The sequence below is a fragment of the Strigops habroptila genome, chromosome 6, assembly GCF_004027225.2.
Source record: "Strigops habroptila isolate Jane chromosome 6, bStrHab1.2.pri, whole genome shotgun sequence".
Lineage (NCBI taxonomy): Eukaryota > Metazoa > Chordata > Aves > Psittaciformes > Psittacidae > Strigops > Strigops habroptila.
In genome coordinates, this window is record NC_044282.2 from 19,772,326 (window position 1) to 19,790,634 (window position 18,309).

Below are 18,309 nucleotides of genomic sequence, written 5' to 3' on the forward strand. Positions count from 1 at the left end.
GGGCCAGACCACTCTCGGTAGTGCCAGATGATAGGACAAGAGGCAATGGGCATAAACTAAAACATAGGAAGTTCCACCTGAACATGAGGAAGAACTTCTTTATTGTGAGCGTGACTGAACATTAGAATAGGTTGCCCAGAATTGCTGTGGAATCTCCCTCCCTGGAGATATTCAAGAGCTGTCTGGGCACAATTCTGAGTAACGTGCTTTAGGTAACCCTCTTGAGCATGAAGGTTGGAGTAGATGACCCCTGGTACTCCCTTCCAACCTCAACCATTCTGCAATTCTGTGATTTTCAGATAGCTACATATATAGCTGCAAACTGGTACCAAACTACAAGATGAAATTCATCTAACATGAGATCCGTAAATTTGACCTAGTAGTAATATATTACTAGCTCATTAAAAGATTAAGCTTTATACAGCACCATAACTGTATAATGCCTCCTTGAGTAAAATATACCTAAGAACATGTCTCATATGACGTTTCTTATTTCTGGGCCCAAATCCCAGAATCTGGGGAACGGAGCAAATTCCGTATGCAAAGATCGATCTGCAGCCTAACCTGCAGGCTTGAAGAGAAAGACCGAAGCATACAGCAAATAATCACAAAGATATTCAGGATGAATGCATTCCTGAGAGGAAATGTTCTCAGTACAGCAATCAAACAGAAAAAAAGCATTTGAAGAAAAACAAAGGGGTTCTTGGATTATAAATTGAGTGAAGCAAAGTGAACAAAGGTTACTGGGTAGATTACAAACCTGAAAGGTTGGTGGTAAGTCTAATGGATGAATGATACAAATCAACATACACACTACTCTATAAAATGCAGTGTATGTGATATGCTAGAAATGTGTATCTCGGAATTATATGACAACACCAATAGAACTAAATCTGTGTTACATAAGCTTCTCTTACAATGGACAAGACATAGAAATTCATCTTGACAGTGCTCCATTTATATCAACTAGCTACAGGTACAAAAGAGAGATCCAAAAAAAGGGGCTCTTCCTAGGGCTGAAGTTACAGATGTTAAGGAGGGTAAACAAATGTCTAATATTAAACAGTTTCAGTTCCCTGCTAATAGGAGGAGGTCCCAGAATTCTACTAACAACATAACTTGCTATCATGATTTGGAGAAGGTCAATGAAGTTGTATCTCAGTGGCATATCACCAAAGCAGACAACATTTGAGGTGCTTAGTTAGCCCCAGCATTACTGAATGAACTAAAAAAAAACCAAACAAACCCACACAAAAAAACCCCCCAAAAAATAGAAAAAAAAAAAAATTCATCATCCACATTCTGACTTACCTGTATTCATTAATTTATGGAGGACTTGCTTGAAAACATACAGTAGTCTTTTCTTCATCAGTAATGTTGTTACCTTTCTCCTGCTACATGCATTTATGCACCTGTGCATAGCTTCAGCAATTATTAAAAAGGCCAGAAAAGAAAAACAGACTATCTGCAATCCTGACTTACATTCTCCAGCTGTCAACTTATTGACTGGTCACCTTACTCTTTTTTTATGCGTTGATCCCTAAAGCTCTCCCAGTGGCCTCAGGCACATATTCAATCAGAGAGGTGACAGAATTAGCCTTTAAGATAGAAACACTCAGTGTGAAAGAAGAGATTCTCATCACGCTCCAACAAGTTTTATTGGAGAACAGCGAGTGATTTTACTTTACCTAACTCTGGATACCTGTGCTAAGTCACACCAACAGAACAGCAGATTATTTTGCATGGGTGTTTCAGAGATTCTTAGCAGGCTGAAAAATACTGGCATTGACATTTCATCCTTGTCTATATCCCTGAGGACATTATCCATCAAAATAAATGCCATCATATCTATGCTGCTTACATTAAGATTGGAAGAGATTCAAGACTTTGTAATGTTTTAGGAAGAGCTGCATTTGGCCAGAGGAACTGAAGAGTAGAGTGGAGAAGATTCATCCCCAATCAAAATGGGGATGAAAATCCTCTGTTGGTGTTAGCTTTATTATCCCAATTGATTAGAAACAATTAAAATTAATCAAAACAGCAAAAAGGACTTCAAATTCACACAACTAAAGATAATATAGTCACGTTTTCATTTCACCGTGGTATTCAACTATTGTTTGCTATACGGTTTCTAAGATATTAAAATTGTGAGAAGTTCTATACCATCATGAACCCAAATGAAACTGCTATTACAAAGCAGTTACATTTTTAAAACGGTTAGCAATCAAAGATAATTATGTTCGCAATTTGTTCTGATCATTTCTGCTACCCATATATATCCATTTGATTTTCCATTACACTTGCCCTTTTGTCAAGTGATTCAAAATATATCAGCTGTTCCAATCACATTGTAATCACTTCATTTTGCAATGCAACAAAACATGATGTAATGGGGACTAAACAATTTTACACTATGTGGCTGTACAAAGCAGGTCTATAATATTTTTCAAAAGTGGGGCTGTAAGGTTCCTGAAGAATCCATCTATCCTTTTGGTTCATTTTTTCCCAGTGCCACCCATCAGAGAGAGACCCTCCGTAACACCAGGAGGAGCGGACAAGACACTTTTCTCCTGTCCCAAGCAGCTGTAATTTCAAAGTGAAATAGTTGTGCTTTCACTGGACTGAATTATTTAGTCATCAGAATCTAAAACAAAGAGGATCTATAGATGTGGAGAAACATGTGAGTTGAATGACAAACAAAGTCTTATTTACTGAATGTATCAAAAATTGTGTTTCCAGACACATTTCATCAAAGCAAAGCTCCAATCCTGGGAAAACAGCTATATTCACATTCAAGACAGATGTACAAGTCATATGAAATAAGGCTGCCACTAGACTGAATTATTTAGTTGTTTGCTAGAGACTTGATCAAATTCAGGCTCCATGTAAACAGACAAATTTAAATGGGACACAGTTTGAGGTGTTCTACATCCTGATTGAATTTGATCCTCTGTGTGCGTTAAATCTCTGGAAATGCCAGTGTAAGAATGTTGTCTTTATGGTGAATGTAGATCTGCAGATAGGTTTTGGATTAAATAGTCCATAAAATGCAATAGCATCATTCAGAAAAAAATAATAAACAATCATGTATGCATGAAGGAGCTTGAATTTCCAATGTGGTCAACCCTTGAAAAGTCTGTCAAAGGCAGACAAATGAATGCAACTATATTTTCAAGTAACACATTTGTTGGAAAGGTGAAGTCTTTTTCTCATCCTATATCCACATCTGAACAATTTCCTTCCTAAAACATTAACTGCCTCTTTAAATATATTTCTAATTACTGACTGCATTCAAATTTGTTCTTCCAACAGATCACACTGATTTTTCGGAAACTTTAACTTTTCTGTAACACATATTCCTGCAAGTAACAGAAAATATTGGAAAAAATTGCTCATAGAAGGGAACGCTTGAGAATGTAAATTTATTGAAAGATTTCTAAATATACCTAATTTATGTTAATATAATATCTAAACAATATATGAATAGAATATTTTCATACTGAGGCACCACATTACCTTTTTTGCAAATGAATTAATGGTTTACTAGTTTAAGTAGACAATTTTAAAATATTTGTTGCAGATTTTCATTATTTTATGTTGACAACTGCTGTTTCTGAACCATACACCACATAATTTTATTTGCTTATGATCAGAGCAATACCTTTTTACTCCATTTTAACACAGTTTGTATTTTCAGCTCTTCATTAGCCAGAATAGCATAAAATGCAAGGAAATGAAGTGTGTAACTTTACAAAAAGGAATGATCTTGACATTTTAACCATATCTCCAAATCAGTTAAGTTTGTTAGAAACTGAAACCATAAAGAGTTTAGATTAAAACACGACTATACAAATTTTATATCATGTTTACAAGATTTATAATAAAGGTGGAGGATGTACTTCACATTGGATTTTTTTTTTAATTATAGATTATATGTATTTTTATAAAATACAGCTGGTAAGACACAAACATATGATAATGTAAAGCTATACTGATATTGTAGAATCTTAATAAAAATGTAGAAACTGATTACACAAAGTGAAAGAAAGAGCAGAGCAAAACAGACAAGAAAGTATAGCAGTTTTATGATAGTTCAAATGAAGGGTATGACACGTGTTCTCAGTAAATGATCCTTTGCATCTTAATACTTAGTAAATCCAAGACCAGAATACGACTGTAGTGTGTTGCCAAGCACAAAGAATATTGTTTCTGTGGGGTTTTTATCTCAACAAAGTGTACTTTTTTACTCCTGGGGAAACATTTTGAGGATGAAAACTCCCATTAAACAAGTGCTCAGCAACCAATGGTCATAGAAGATGTTAATCATTCGCATAGTCAGCTGACATACCTCTTCTAAAAAAAAAGGTAAAGATGACAAAGAGTTCCTGATAACTAAATCTGACCAAAGGCAGTAGTAGCAGCATTTCACTAGAGGAGACTGGTCAGCTCAGGTGCTGGGATGAGGGTCCAACAAGTTTGTCCTAGTACATCACTTGATATACATCAGCACAACAAAATGGAGAGGTGGGCCCAGTGCCCCTATCACATCAGTTACAGAAAAGGGAGGTCATAAGAGGAATAGGAACATTTTGTGTACAGACTAATGCTAACAGCCTGACAGAAGAGAAAGATAATGGAATTGCTTACACTTTGCATGAAAATGGATTGATATTGGATTTAATAAACCAATGACTGTGAAGCTGGTGAAGGTTAGCATGAGAGTAAGCGGAAATTATCCCATCTCAGTGCAGTCATAAAAGCACCAAGTTCCTTGAGTCCCTTAAAGCCCACGAATGGATAGAAACTCTTCCCTAATTACAGTGGGTATATCTGGGTCAAGTGCTGACAATGAGCCCTGATTCTCCACTGCAGAAACAGGGTAAGTACCCTTAGGCTTCATAGGAAAGCCTAGAGCCCACTATCTTACCACTTGAGTAGGGAGAATATGTACAAAAGCCAAGTAGCTGTAGCAGCTTACCCAGTCCTGTATGATACAGTATTCCATGGCCACATTCAAACTGTGAGCATAACACAAGAAAAGGTGTAGAAACCAGGAACTGCATGTATAGAAATTTTAACCATATTATTGAGACTTTTTCAAGTGTTTGGGTTTTTTCTGCATTTTCTTTTTCCATAATAATTAGGATTCTTAGATTAGACTTCTAAGATTTCAAATATACTAACAATAAATTCCTGCCTTTATATAGGTATGTTTTCTCATCCATAAAAGTAGCCAAGTAACTAAACAGTAGATTTGGCCAGTGGCAGAAAGAGGTACCACAAGGACGAAATGCTACCAAAGATTAGCACAAATCAATCAAGTATTCCATTGCAAGAAGCATTCAGCATGACCCAATCAGATACACAGAATTAAGTGAGATCTCAGCTGGTAACAGCAGAAGTCTTTAGATATTTAGCTTCAACTGATAAAAGGAATTTTCAGCAGAAATTATGCATATAAACATTTTAAGGAATTAGATCTTACATTCTTAATGGTTATTCCATAGATAGATTACCCTATCAGAACTGCCATTAACAACAATTAAAGAATTGAGTAGCTGATCGTCTAAATTACAGCATCAAATTGTACAGGTCTTACAACATTGTCAAAAGTTTTTTGAAAGAAAATATATGAATAGGCACTGAAGTCAGTAGTTTTAGAGAGTCCACTAAACAAACCAGAATATATTTTATCATCTCCCTAAATTAACTTGACACAAAAAGTGTGGGAGACGCTATAGGTGACAAAGTCACTATGTAGCACAAAGACACATGCAGTTTTGGTTATAGTTTTTATTCCCAACAGTGATTATCTGAAGCTGTAAACAGCAAAAAATATTAGTCTCTCCTTATTGGCTGGTGCTTTGAAAATCTCCGTATTACTAACAGTATGTACAAATGTTCCAGTAAAGGGAATGCAATGTTTCAAAACTGAGAAGCTTTTCCAGAGTGCCCATTTTCTCACCATGTGGTAGACAAGTTAGCACTTCTTTTAAAGAAGTCATTCTAGCACTATAGATTGCCTTTAACAGAAGGATAAAATCTGTTATGAAGCTAGTTACACAAAATACCAACCATGCCCTCAACGTCAAAATACCACTGAAAATGCTAATAATTGATATATATTTAGTCAGATCAGCATGATGCTTTCACTATGCTATTTAAATCTACATTGTTACCTCCATTTTTTTGTCACAAAAATAAATAAATAAATAAATATCCTGCTGTCCTGACAACAGCACAACCGCCCGGAGCAAGAGGCATGAACCTGAAGAATACCTGATCACCTACTTAGTATCTGTCATTCCACATTACTCCTTTCTGTGCATAAAGACGCCTGCCCTATGGAAATAGTAATTACAAAACCTGCATTTAAACTCCAGAATAATTCTATTGTATGTATGCATTTTTGTATCACTATTGAATTTTGTAACATTCCAGAGTTTCATTTGCTCTTCTCTTACCTAGTTTTAAACATCCAATATATGTGGCTTCCTTTCAAATGTATTCTATGGCCAATAAGCAGTAAGCATTTAACCTTTAATACTTCAGTCTACACAAATAATTACTGTAAAAAAAAGTTCTCAAAAAAAAAGTCTCCCAAATTACATTAATTTTAATGAAAAAATTCATAAGTAGTTTGAAGCAGTCTACTTACCAAGAATAATTTTATTTCCCTTTCTTGAAACTTACTATCGTCTCGATAACAGTCAGGGAGGGGTTGGTAATTTCAGGTACTACATAGATCAAATCTGTACCATCTATTATTTCAAATAATCTTTAAAAGCATGTAACCAGTGGCATTATATGTCACAGGTTACTTAACATATTTCATTATACCTATTTGCACATTTTCATATCATCCTAAATGATTAATCTCTTTTTCCCCCATGTTTATACTCTTTGGAGTACACTTAAATGCATAGTGAGGTTTACAAAACGCTGCCTGACATTAGACACCTCTTTCTATTGCCCAAAGAGAAGCCATTGACTGTTATTCTATCACCTGCTTTCCCTAGAGTCATGCCACACACACAAACAAAATAGGTGAACAGAATCACGTTTAACTGATGTATAGCAAGAGCTATATTACTGGAGGCGGCTTAAAAGGATGTACTTATTGTGAGGCGGTGATTCTAATGGCTTTTGCACTTAAATTACTTAATACTGCCTAAGGGTGGTTTATACTATCTTAGAGGATCAGACCAGTGAATGTGGACATAAAACAGTGTTGCAAGAGTGCCATAACACAGTTTTATACACCTGTTAATCCGCATCACTGAAAATACAGAGAAATGTCATCAAACAGTTATTTTATCTTAATAGTATTTTCTTTCATGTAAGAATTTTAATTAGATTTACTAAGTGACAAGAGCAAGGAACTTTGTTTCCCATTTGTGAAAACTGAGAAAACCGAGAAAACCGAGAAAACCAAATTAGATGTCATTCTGCTATTATCTCAAATTTTCCATAAATGAGAGGAAGGAAGACAAGCTAACATTAGCATAAAATGAGATGGACAGGCCCTAATTTTCCTGATATCAACTTTAACAATGAAAGGGCTAAATTCTTATTAAAAAAGTGAAGTTAATCTAACAATACCTAACAGAGCATTTCATACCTTTTTATTATACAATAGTATTTCAGCAAAGCAACTTGGAGTTAGACTATTTTACTATCATTTTGTCCAGTAAAGACGTACCACTACATTAGCAAGTAGTGTAGAGCTGTGGGAGTGGATCTGCAAAGAACAGCTGGTGATTATTATTAGCTGCAGAAGTGGCTCAGGGTTGTTTTAGCCAGAGCCCATTTTAATTTCACCCCAGAAGAACTGAATCTAAGTTCTGCGCGGCCATGGGTCAGCATGTATCCAAGTGGAGGCTATCCAGAAATTCTCTATGAAAGTGAACTTCTGTCCTGAACTAAAACACTAATGTAGGTACATCCCATGAGTTTGAAAAAGTACACTTAAGCCCTCTTAGCAACCTAGGCCTTAGAGAGCCAGATGTGAACTTAGATTTACAATTTAGATTTTTAAAAAAGGGAGGGGATTCACCAATTCACTAGTCATCTTCTATAATACCTAATTTGGGTTTACTACTGCTGCAATATTTAAAATGGGTTTATTAACCTAATACCTTAGATAATAACTTCTGATGTGATTTATTCCAAAAGGATACAAACTGAGCTGATATGTAACAGTATATAACAGTATACCGTTATACTACAGTATACTGTTACTGGAGTTATAACAGTAAAATCCACATAGGTCTAAGCATGAACAGGAGCCCACACTTGGATTTTCAGTTGCTGAAGTAGTTGCAAGCCTCAATCGTAGGTGTGTCCCAAATCACATCAGCAATATCACTTGCTATGAAACTTAAGTACAAGTTCTATACTTGTTACATGCAAAGAACGTGAAGAAATTAGAACACAAAACTACTCTTGTAATGAGTATTGAATCATAAGAGAAATCATTTATTAAAAATAAAAAATGTGATTTCAAGGAATTCAGTTAAAAATGAGAATAGCAACAAGGCTGAAAAATGAAATGAATCATTTGATCGACTGTTTATGTGACATTTTGAGGCTATAACATTTTACAGAAATGTAAATTATTGAAACTATAATTAGCTGTAGTGTAATTCCATATTCAAGCGCATTATACCAGTTAGTGGATATTATGTCAGTTTCTGGACAGAAAAAATGGATGTAACATCCCAGCAACTATTTTACTGACACAGATCATAAACATTGTATTGTTTCTTATTCTTGGATAGTACTTCTTTATTTATATCTATAATGCAATGTCTTACCTGTGAACAAAACTTTCATGGCAATTTTCAAACAAGTACAGATCAGCCACACAAAAGCCTAAGACTATGACCTTGAACAGGATTGTGCTTACAAGAGAAGCATATTGGGACAATCTATTTTCTGTTATCTGTGCATAACACTGAGCAGGCAGACTGCTGTCATCTCTTATTTACTTGTTATTTTTTGTAATTCATTATACATGGGCTCTTTCCTAGACAAAATATAAACTTCAGAAAGAGGAAAAAGAATTTAACAAACATGCCTCTATACCCATTACCAGTATGCAAAAATCAGAAGAACCAAAAAAAGAGTGCTTATTAAGTGTTGTAAGGCTAATATAAAAATAATATACTCCACATGAAAAGCAACTTCATGTTCATAATGCTTCAGTTTTCTAGCTTTAACTAAGTATATCTACCCATTATATGTGGAAAAAATACTACAGTCTATTTTGTCCTAAACTCTTCATGAAACTCAGTCAGATGTAACATGCTTGCAGCTGATCATAACTTCAGTATATCCCTACTACTCAGCTTTCTTTAAAACTTACATTCAACGGTAATTGTTTGGCTTTAAAGTGTTATATTTGGGAAGTTTTAATCATGTCATTCATAAATGTTGCAGATTATATCATTAAGAATAGACCATGATTTCTACTTGCAGTATTCATTTGTCAGTAAACATTTAAATATTTTCTATTTGTAGGGATATTATTTTAATTATTAAAAATTAAATGTAACTATTATACGCCTGATAGTACTTCTGAGGCAACACTTCTTATTAATATTAAAGAACAATAAATAAGCCTATTTGTAGGACTCAAAGCTTCCTGAATTTCATTTTTTAGTCCCAATCTGAAAACCAAACACTACTAAGGGTAACAACCCCAATGTAGAAACATAATGCCTACAATACATTCTAAGATTAGAATATTAAATGCAGGATTATAGTAGACTGCACATTGACATGTAAAAGTTCATTTAAGACAAACAAATTATTAAATGGGGCAGACTAATATAACTTCATGTCACATACACTGAAGTAGACAAGGATTTATATTATACTTTTAGAATAATGTATAAAAATAATGCACACATTTAATGTACTTTGACTACGGACAGTAGAGAAATTCATGATTGGCCAGCTCTGTATAGGCCAGCAACAAGATTTTCTCAAGTCATGGCATATGAAGACCTACAACATTAACAGACTTTTTCCAAATTATGCAGATATTAATTTGGATTTTTCTTTATTTATATGAATTTTCAGCTACGATTTTTTAAAAAGAATTTTGCAACACCAGTAAGAATGTGGGATATCCCTGTGTTATTCTCAGCAGAATATGAAATCTTTTTCCTCTTGCCAAAGATCTTCTGGACAGTAATGGAGTGCATCACAGACATTTAGTTAATAAATATTGTTTACAGTAGCTATGAGAGAAAACACTTTCTACCAAAAAGCTTCATGAAGATTTATTTTTAGCAAATATGGAAATTCTATAATTTTTTCCCTCTTGCTTTGATCTCATATCATCAAAATGGTGAAGGATGACTATAGTAATAAATATGCTACACTTACAGTAAATATACTACAGCATGTAGTGGAATTTGGCACAGCACTATTGCCACATAGAAATGTTAACAGGTCTACTCAGCATGCCACTGCTTCAAGACTTGACTGCATCAACAAGACTTGACTGCATCCTATTCAAAACCTACCTTAACGCATGATCCATCACTCCATACACTATGCAGGGTGTGCATGTATGGCAGCTAACACACCAGAATTCCAGCTTCGCGTGGGACCTCTGCAATCTTGTGCTATACAGGTAATAGCCCTGGCTCAAATTAGGTACTATCAACTAAACAGTGAGATGTACTTACCTCTTAAAACAATTTTGGGGAAAAAAAAGGATCTCTTTCCAAAACAACCTCTTGTCCATTTGTATGTGCCCTCAAAAATTTCAAACCCAAAATGCTGACTGAAAAAAAGAGAAGCTTTGCAAGCTGTTCACAACTGCAGAAGAAAAGTCAAGTGGACATCCTCTAGGCTGTAAGTCAGTCTAACCCTGAAAAACACTGTACATCATATTTCTCATTTCAGGATAACCCTAATACTCTCTGCTGTGGAATTTTAGTCCAAATCCCAAATTGCTCAGCCAGTTTCCATAGAAAAAAGAATACCTTCTTCCAGACTACTAATTTGAGTGTACAAATTACAACAGTACAATCTTTCCTGTGGTCTTTTTACACTCCGAATTTTGTATACAGAAAAGAGGAAATGCTCTTTACATATAAAGCCAAGAACTTAGTACTATTGAAATATTAACAATCTATTCAAAGAATAATTACTAATCTAGATTGATTACAGAAAAGAATACCTTTATACAGAAGACTTACTAGTAGTAAAATATTAAAAACAAACACATTTCCTAGTTTCTATCTCTTCTCCTGGTGTTATGCTCACCCTTCCCCTGCCAGCATATACAAGTTCTTCACCAGGATTATGATGTTCATGTTGATGGGTTCATTCTTCTCCCTGTAGGACCCACTTGGGATCACTTTCATACGTGTGCTAACATGCTTTTATGCCTTGCTCATTCCCATTTAAGAGGGCCAACAGTGTCCTGAGCTGCAATAGGAAGGCTGTTGCCAGCGATCATGGCGAGAGATCCTTCCTCTTCACTCAGCCCACGTGAAACACATTGGAGCTGGGTCCAATTCCGGACTACCAAGTAGAGAAGCAGCAGGGACATACTGAAGAAAGTATAGGTCTGAATAAGCAAGGTCTTCAGTACCAAGCCTGAGCCCCATCTCTTGACACCCTTGTGCTTGTTCCCCTCTGTGCTGCATCCTGTGCCACCACCTCTCAAGGCCTCTTGCTGTTACACCAGACCACCATTACACTACAATACATCATGTCATAGTTGTGAACATCTTACTCTACACAGAATAACTGCTTGTTACTGCTATCTACACAAACCTATGGTTGTATCATACAAAGACAAGTAGAAGTGAAGCAAAGTAGGCATAACCAAAACAAAAACTGCTGTCAGACCTAGGCCATATGAAACACAGCCTCCATTTGCCGAGGTGAGCAGCTCCAGAGAGGAGCCTTCAACCCCGGAGCGAGGGGAAACACCGCGTCCAGGAACCTCCGTTCTGAGCGGCGACAGCCGGCGACAGCCGGCGACAGCCACCGACAGAGCCTCCAGCCCTCGCCGGCACTCGCCCAGCAGCCGCAGCTCCGCGGGCGCGGGCAGGGACTCACCGGGGGCGGTGCCAGGAGGGAGGCACCGCCCGAGCGGGGAGAACCCGCCCCGGGGAGCGCGGGAACAGCGCGGGGCGCGGCAGGTGGCGCCGGCAGGGCGAGCGGGACAGGGAGCGCTCGGCAGAGGGTCGGGGCCCGCTCTGGGAGCTCTGCTCTGGCTGCCCGGGCGGTGGCAGCGGCGGCACCAGACAGAGCCGATGGGAGGGGAGGCTGCAGCGCAGAGCTCGGGGTGCAGATAGTGCCTCCGTTGGTCTCTAGAGGCAAGGGTGCACAAGGGACAGGGCTGCGCCTGGCGGAGGTCCTCCTGCAGCCGGGGCTGAGCTGCGGGACACTGTCAGGAGGCTGAAAGATGTCAGGGAAGCTGAGAGGGAGCTGGACTGCTTGCCCCAGGCCCAGACTCTGCAGGAGCCACAAGCGTCCACCATAGCACATACAGAAAAGGAGGAGGGTGTTAATCCAGGAAGCTGGGAGCTAGTAACAAAAATAAAAACAACAAAAAGAGGAGGAAGAGGACAATTAAAAGCAAGGGGCTTCCTCCAAATTCCGACTTCCCCACCCAGAACCACTTTGCAGCTCTGCAGGAGGCTAACGAGGAAACGTACACCTCACCAAATGAACATCGTGCTGATGCAGCAGTAAAGAGGAGCGCTACTAGTGCCTCCAGGAGAAAGCGGCGGGTCATAGTAGTAGGTGACTCTACTTTGAAGGGCACAGAGGCACCCATCTGTCAGCCTTGAGGGAGGTGTGTTGCCTACCAGGGGCTCGGATCAGGGCTGTTGCTGAGAGGCTGCCTGGACTGTAAGTCCTGCTATGACCTACTTCTTGTGGTCCATGTGGGTGCTAGTGACATAAACAGCAGTAGCCTGGAGAACATTAAGAAGGACTACAGAGCCCTGGGAAAAGTGTTTAGGGGCTCTGGGGCTCAGACAGTTTTTTCATCGATCCTCCAGGTCAAAGGGGAGGACCTTGAAAAGGCCAGGTGGATTTGGCAGGTTAATAAATGGTTAGAACAGTGGTGCCATAGGGGTTTGGTTATTTAGAACATGGAACTGGATTTGGGAGGCCAGACCTACTGGAGGCTGATGGAGCTGGTCCGACAAAGAAGGGGAAGAGCTGTTTTGGTAGGAGGCTTGCCAGGCTGGTCAAGGCAGCTTTAGGCTAGATTTGATGGGGGAGGGTGGCATCGATCCATCCCAACACTCCCAGTCAGTTACCAGCACCTGTAATAAATGCTTGGAGCAATGCAGAGATATTTCAGCTGCTCCAGGGAGTGAGTCGGCTTTATTTGGGGAATAAACAAGAGGAATTAGAGATGTGTGCATGTCTATGGGGATATGATATCATTGGCATCATAGAAACATAGTGGGATGGCTGCTATGATTGGAGTGTTGGAATGGAAGGTTAGAGGCTCTTTAGAAAAGACAGGCCAGGCAGACAGGGAGGGGAGTAGCTCTTTAGGTCAGTGATAGGGTGGAAAGCATGGAACCGTGCCTGGGGACAGATGATGAGTCAACAGAGAGCTTGTGGGTCAGGGTCAAAGGGAGAACAGCGATCGGGGACATCACTGTGGAGATCTGTTACAGGCCACCTGATCAGGAGGACTCTGGATGAAGCGCTCTGTAGACAGATAGGAGCAGCTTCACGCTCGCAGGCCCTTGTCCTCATGGGGCACTTCAGCCATCCTGATATCTGTTGGAGGGACGGCATGGCCTGGCACAAGCAATCCAGGAGGTTTCTCGATTGTGTGGAAGACAGCTTCCTCTTGCAAGTAATAGAGGAGCCGACAAGGAGAGGTGCCATGCTTGACCTCATGCTCACCAACAGGGGGGACTGGTTGGAAACGTGCTGCTCCAGGGCAGGCTTGGCTGCAGTGATCATGAGATGGTGGAGTTTGAGATCGTCAGGACAGTGAGAAGAGCATGCAGCAAGCTCACTGCCCTGGACTTCAAGAAAGCAGACTTTGGCCTCTTCAGGAACCTGCTTAGTAAGGTTCCATGGGATAAAGCCCTAGAGGGCAGGGGGGCCCAAGACTGCTGGTTGATACTCAAGGATCACCTGCTGCAAGCTCAGGAGTGTTGTGTCCCGACTAGAAGGAAACGCGGCAGGAGGGCCAGGAGGCCTCCATGGATGGATAATGAGCTCTGAGGAAACTTAGAGGGGAAAAAATAAGCTTATAAAAGGTGGAAGCAAGGACAGGCAACTTGGGAAGAATACAGGGACGTTGTCCGGGAAGCTAGGGACCAGGTCAGGAAAGCTAAGGCCCAGTTAGAATTGAGTCTGGCAAGGGACGTGAAAGATGACAGGAAGGGCTTCTATAGGTATGTAGCAAACAAAAGACAGACTAGTGATAATGTGGGCCTTCTCCGGAAGCTATCGGGAGAACTGGCTACCCTGGATTTGGAGAAGGCTGAGGTTCTTAATGACTTCTTTGCCTCAGTCTTCACTGGCAAATGCTCTGACCATGCTGCCCAAGTCTTGGAAGGCAGATGCAGGGACTGGAAGAATGAAGACCTTAGGCCCACTGTAGGAGAGGATCAGGTTTGAGATCATCTTAGGAACCTGAATGTACACAAGTCCATGGGACCTGATGAAATCCATCTGCGGGTACTGAAGGAGCTGGAGAATGAAGTTGCTAAGTCACTGTCCATCATGGCAGTCAGGTGAAGTTCCCAACGACTGGAAAAAGGGAAATATAACCCCCATTTTCACGAACGGGAAAATGGAAGACCTGGGGAACTACAGACCAGTCAGTCTCACCTCTGTGCCTGGCAAAATCTTGGAGCAGATTCTCCTGGAAAGCACGCTAAGGCACATGAAAAACAACGAGGTGGCTGGTGACAGCCAACATGGGAAATCCTGCCTGACCAATTTGGTGGCCTTCTGTGATAGGGCTACAGAACTGATGGACAGTGGCAGAGCAGTTGACACTGTCTACCTGGACTTGTGCAAAGTGTTTGACACTGTCCCACACAACATCCTTGTCTCTAAGCTGGAGAGACATCAATTTGATGGATGGACCACTCGGTGGATAAAGAATTGGCTAGATGGCCACACGCAATTCACTCAGAGGTCAACGGCTCAATGTCCAATTGGAGACCAGTAACGAGTGGTGTCCCTCAGGGATCGGTGTTGGGACAGATCTTGTTCAACATCTTTGTCAGCGAAATGGGGAGTGGGATTGAGTGTGCCCTCAGCAAGTTTGTCAACAACACTAAGTTATGTGATTTAATTGATACGCTGGAGGGAAAGGATGCCATTCAGAGGGACCTCAATATGCTTGAGAGGTGGGCCAATGCCAACCTCATGAAGTTCGACCAAGCTAAATGCAAGGTCCTACCCCTGGGTCAGGGCAGTCGCAGGCGCAGCTACAGGTTGGGTGGAGAAGAGATTCAGAGCAGCCCTGCAGAGAGGGACTTGGGGGTGTTGGTTGATGATAAACTTAACGTGAGCCGGCAGTGTGCGCTCGCAGCCCAGAAGGCCAACTGGTTCAATGAGTGGTTCAAAGCAGACATAAGGAGGAGTGGATAAATCTGATATAACATTTTCTAAGGGGGGAAGGAAAAAGTAGCAGAAGTCTACAGATCTGCATTGAAGTCCTCCATTTGAGAAGTCTCCATTTCAAAGATCACTTCCCACAAGATGAAGGAGGAAAATTAGGATAAATTGAACAAATACTTCTAACCAAATGCAGATCATAGCATTAATGTAAGTGAAGGAAACAGAAATTAGCAGTCTACTGTCAAACTAGGAACCTACGTGGCTTGCTGGTCTTCCCTTTCTGAACAAAAAACTTCCACGTTTGATCAGGAAAATCAGAAACTGCCCTTCTGATATGCCTTTTACAGTCAACTGTTATTCAGGAAGAGATTAAAAGATTAATCAGGCAGCAGTTAAACAAACAGGCAAACAAAGTCTTTATGTTTACGATCTCCTACAATAACTTTATATGTCAAATATATACCTGTGTTCTATATACCTGTGTTCAGAGTGTTCCATCTTCTGTTATATTCTTAATTTTGCAGAATCTTCATTATTAACTTCCACAAGTACTTGTGAAATGGGGGAAAACCAACTGATCCTCAAAAGTATTAGGAAGTGCCAGGCATTTTATAGAGTAAGATATGTTCCCTGTGTGAAACATTGATATGAACAGAAAGAAATACAATCAAATAAAGTGCAACAGAGCCAAACGGTATACCAAAGTTACCAAGCTTTAGATCTGGTCTTTCTTTATCAAAGAAACATCATGCAGACACTGCTCATATGGCAGTGAAGTCTTGTGCATTACTGTATCATTATTATTATTGCTGCATTACGTTTGCTCAGAGGAGGAAAACATACAGACTTTACTATATCTTACAGCTAGCCACCTCCAGCTCCCATACAGGCAGCTCAAATCTGCCCACCTGACAGCAACATAAGGCACAAGCAATATAACTGTTAATAAACACATACACGGTAAGTTCATAAACAGATGTTATGTAGCAATCACTGTAGAACACATATGTACCAGATGCCCAGCCACCAAAGGCTTAGCCGTCAGATAAGAACAATATGCATAGCATGCAGCTTATCTACCCAAATAATTTACAAGTTTGGTTACCAGCTTAGGGTATAGGGCAGTTGGTGAACTGATTGTCCCTACCCGGTAATAGTACTACACCTATAGCTTGATCTACACGGAGGACAATAAAATATTACCATGTTAATCATAGAAACATCTACACTGCTAACTAATTCTTTTCAAAGAATACCCACAGAAGATTGACCAGGTTGCTAATCCTTAAGGAATAAATTCATCCCCAGCATAACACCACCACTGTCACAGAACTTGTCACAAGTTATCAGACCAGATAAATTTGGCTGAGCATTAAAATGCTCATTTACTGTAATTATGATTTTTTCTTTATAAAAATTCATTGAGAATGATGTGAACAAAATTACTCCATAGCTGATTACAGCTCATGAATTTACATTATCATCAGCAGGAATATTCAGAGCCAGTTAAGAACATGTGATTACATTGAAAAATAATAGAACTTAGTAATTGGGTATACAATGCAGACTATCAGATTTAAGAAAGTTTTGGTTGTTTTTCTTATTTGTAAATCATGTCATAAGTACATACATTTTTTCATAGGATAAACATTTTTCATTACTGCTGAAGTCCTTAAAATACAGCATGTCATAAAATAGTCTTGCAGGACTGTAGCTACTCATACATAGAAAAAAAATCAAAGAACCCAACCAGTCTTCAAAACCTGAAGATTAAATCCTCTGAGTGAATAAGATAAATTCTTCAAAATATGGCCACATCTATTACAACAAGTCTTTACCCCTCCTCAAGTATAAAGCTTTGAGAACACTTTAGAAAACTTCAGACAATATTGGTATGCTTCTCAGCCTCTCTTCATGAAGTATATAAGTTAATCATTATTTGGTTTGACCATTCTTTATTTAACTCAACAGAAGGGTTCAATCCTATCTCAGGTTGCTCACCACTCTAATAGCAACATTTCTTTCTGAAGTTCAATGAGCAGCATGACTATAGTTGTCAGGTGTTACTTCCCTCGTGGAGATATTTTCTGTTGTTGTTTTACTTATTTATGATGTGCTGTGACAGTTATTGTCAAAAGCAGAGTTGAGGAGTTTCTCTTTACAGCTGCAACAGAAGGAAATGACTTTTCATGTTTCATCGCTTCTAAGCAAAGTGCCTCATACTCCACAAGTCAAAGGAAGTTCTGCCTTTTGTTATGCCTTAGTTATAGTTTCAAATTTGGATCTCAAGTATTCCTGTACTTTAGGGATGTGGATATCAGGGCCAGCTTCAGGTTCATCTTACATAATTTTGGCCTCATTATCAAGTTAACTGCTAATATAACACAGAAACTATTAAATATGAACCTAAGAAAACATCTGATTATGTACGTTTTTATTTAAATTTAATTTTAAAAAGTAATTATCCACCTGTAATGCTGCTTCTCTGTAATACTAGATTCACTGGATTCCTAATCTTAGATGGGGAACATGCCTAGCGTAATTCAGGACAGGATTTGAAAAATTTGGTCCTTTAACACCTCATATTTCAGTTCCATTTCATAAAAAGCCATGCACCAATGCAGTTTTCTCCCTCTCTCCAAATGCCTCAATGAGCAAAAGTTCCTCAAACTTTAGTTGTTGCCCAATATTTTTAAAATAAGGTTTTCCCAGAAAAGTTACTCT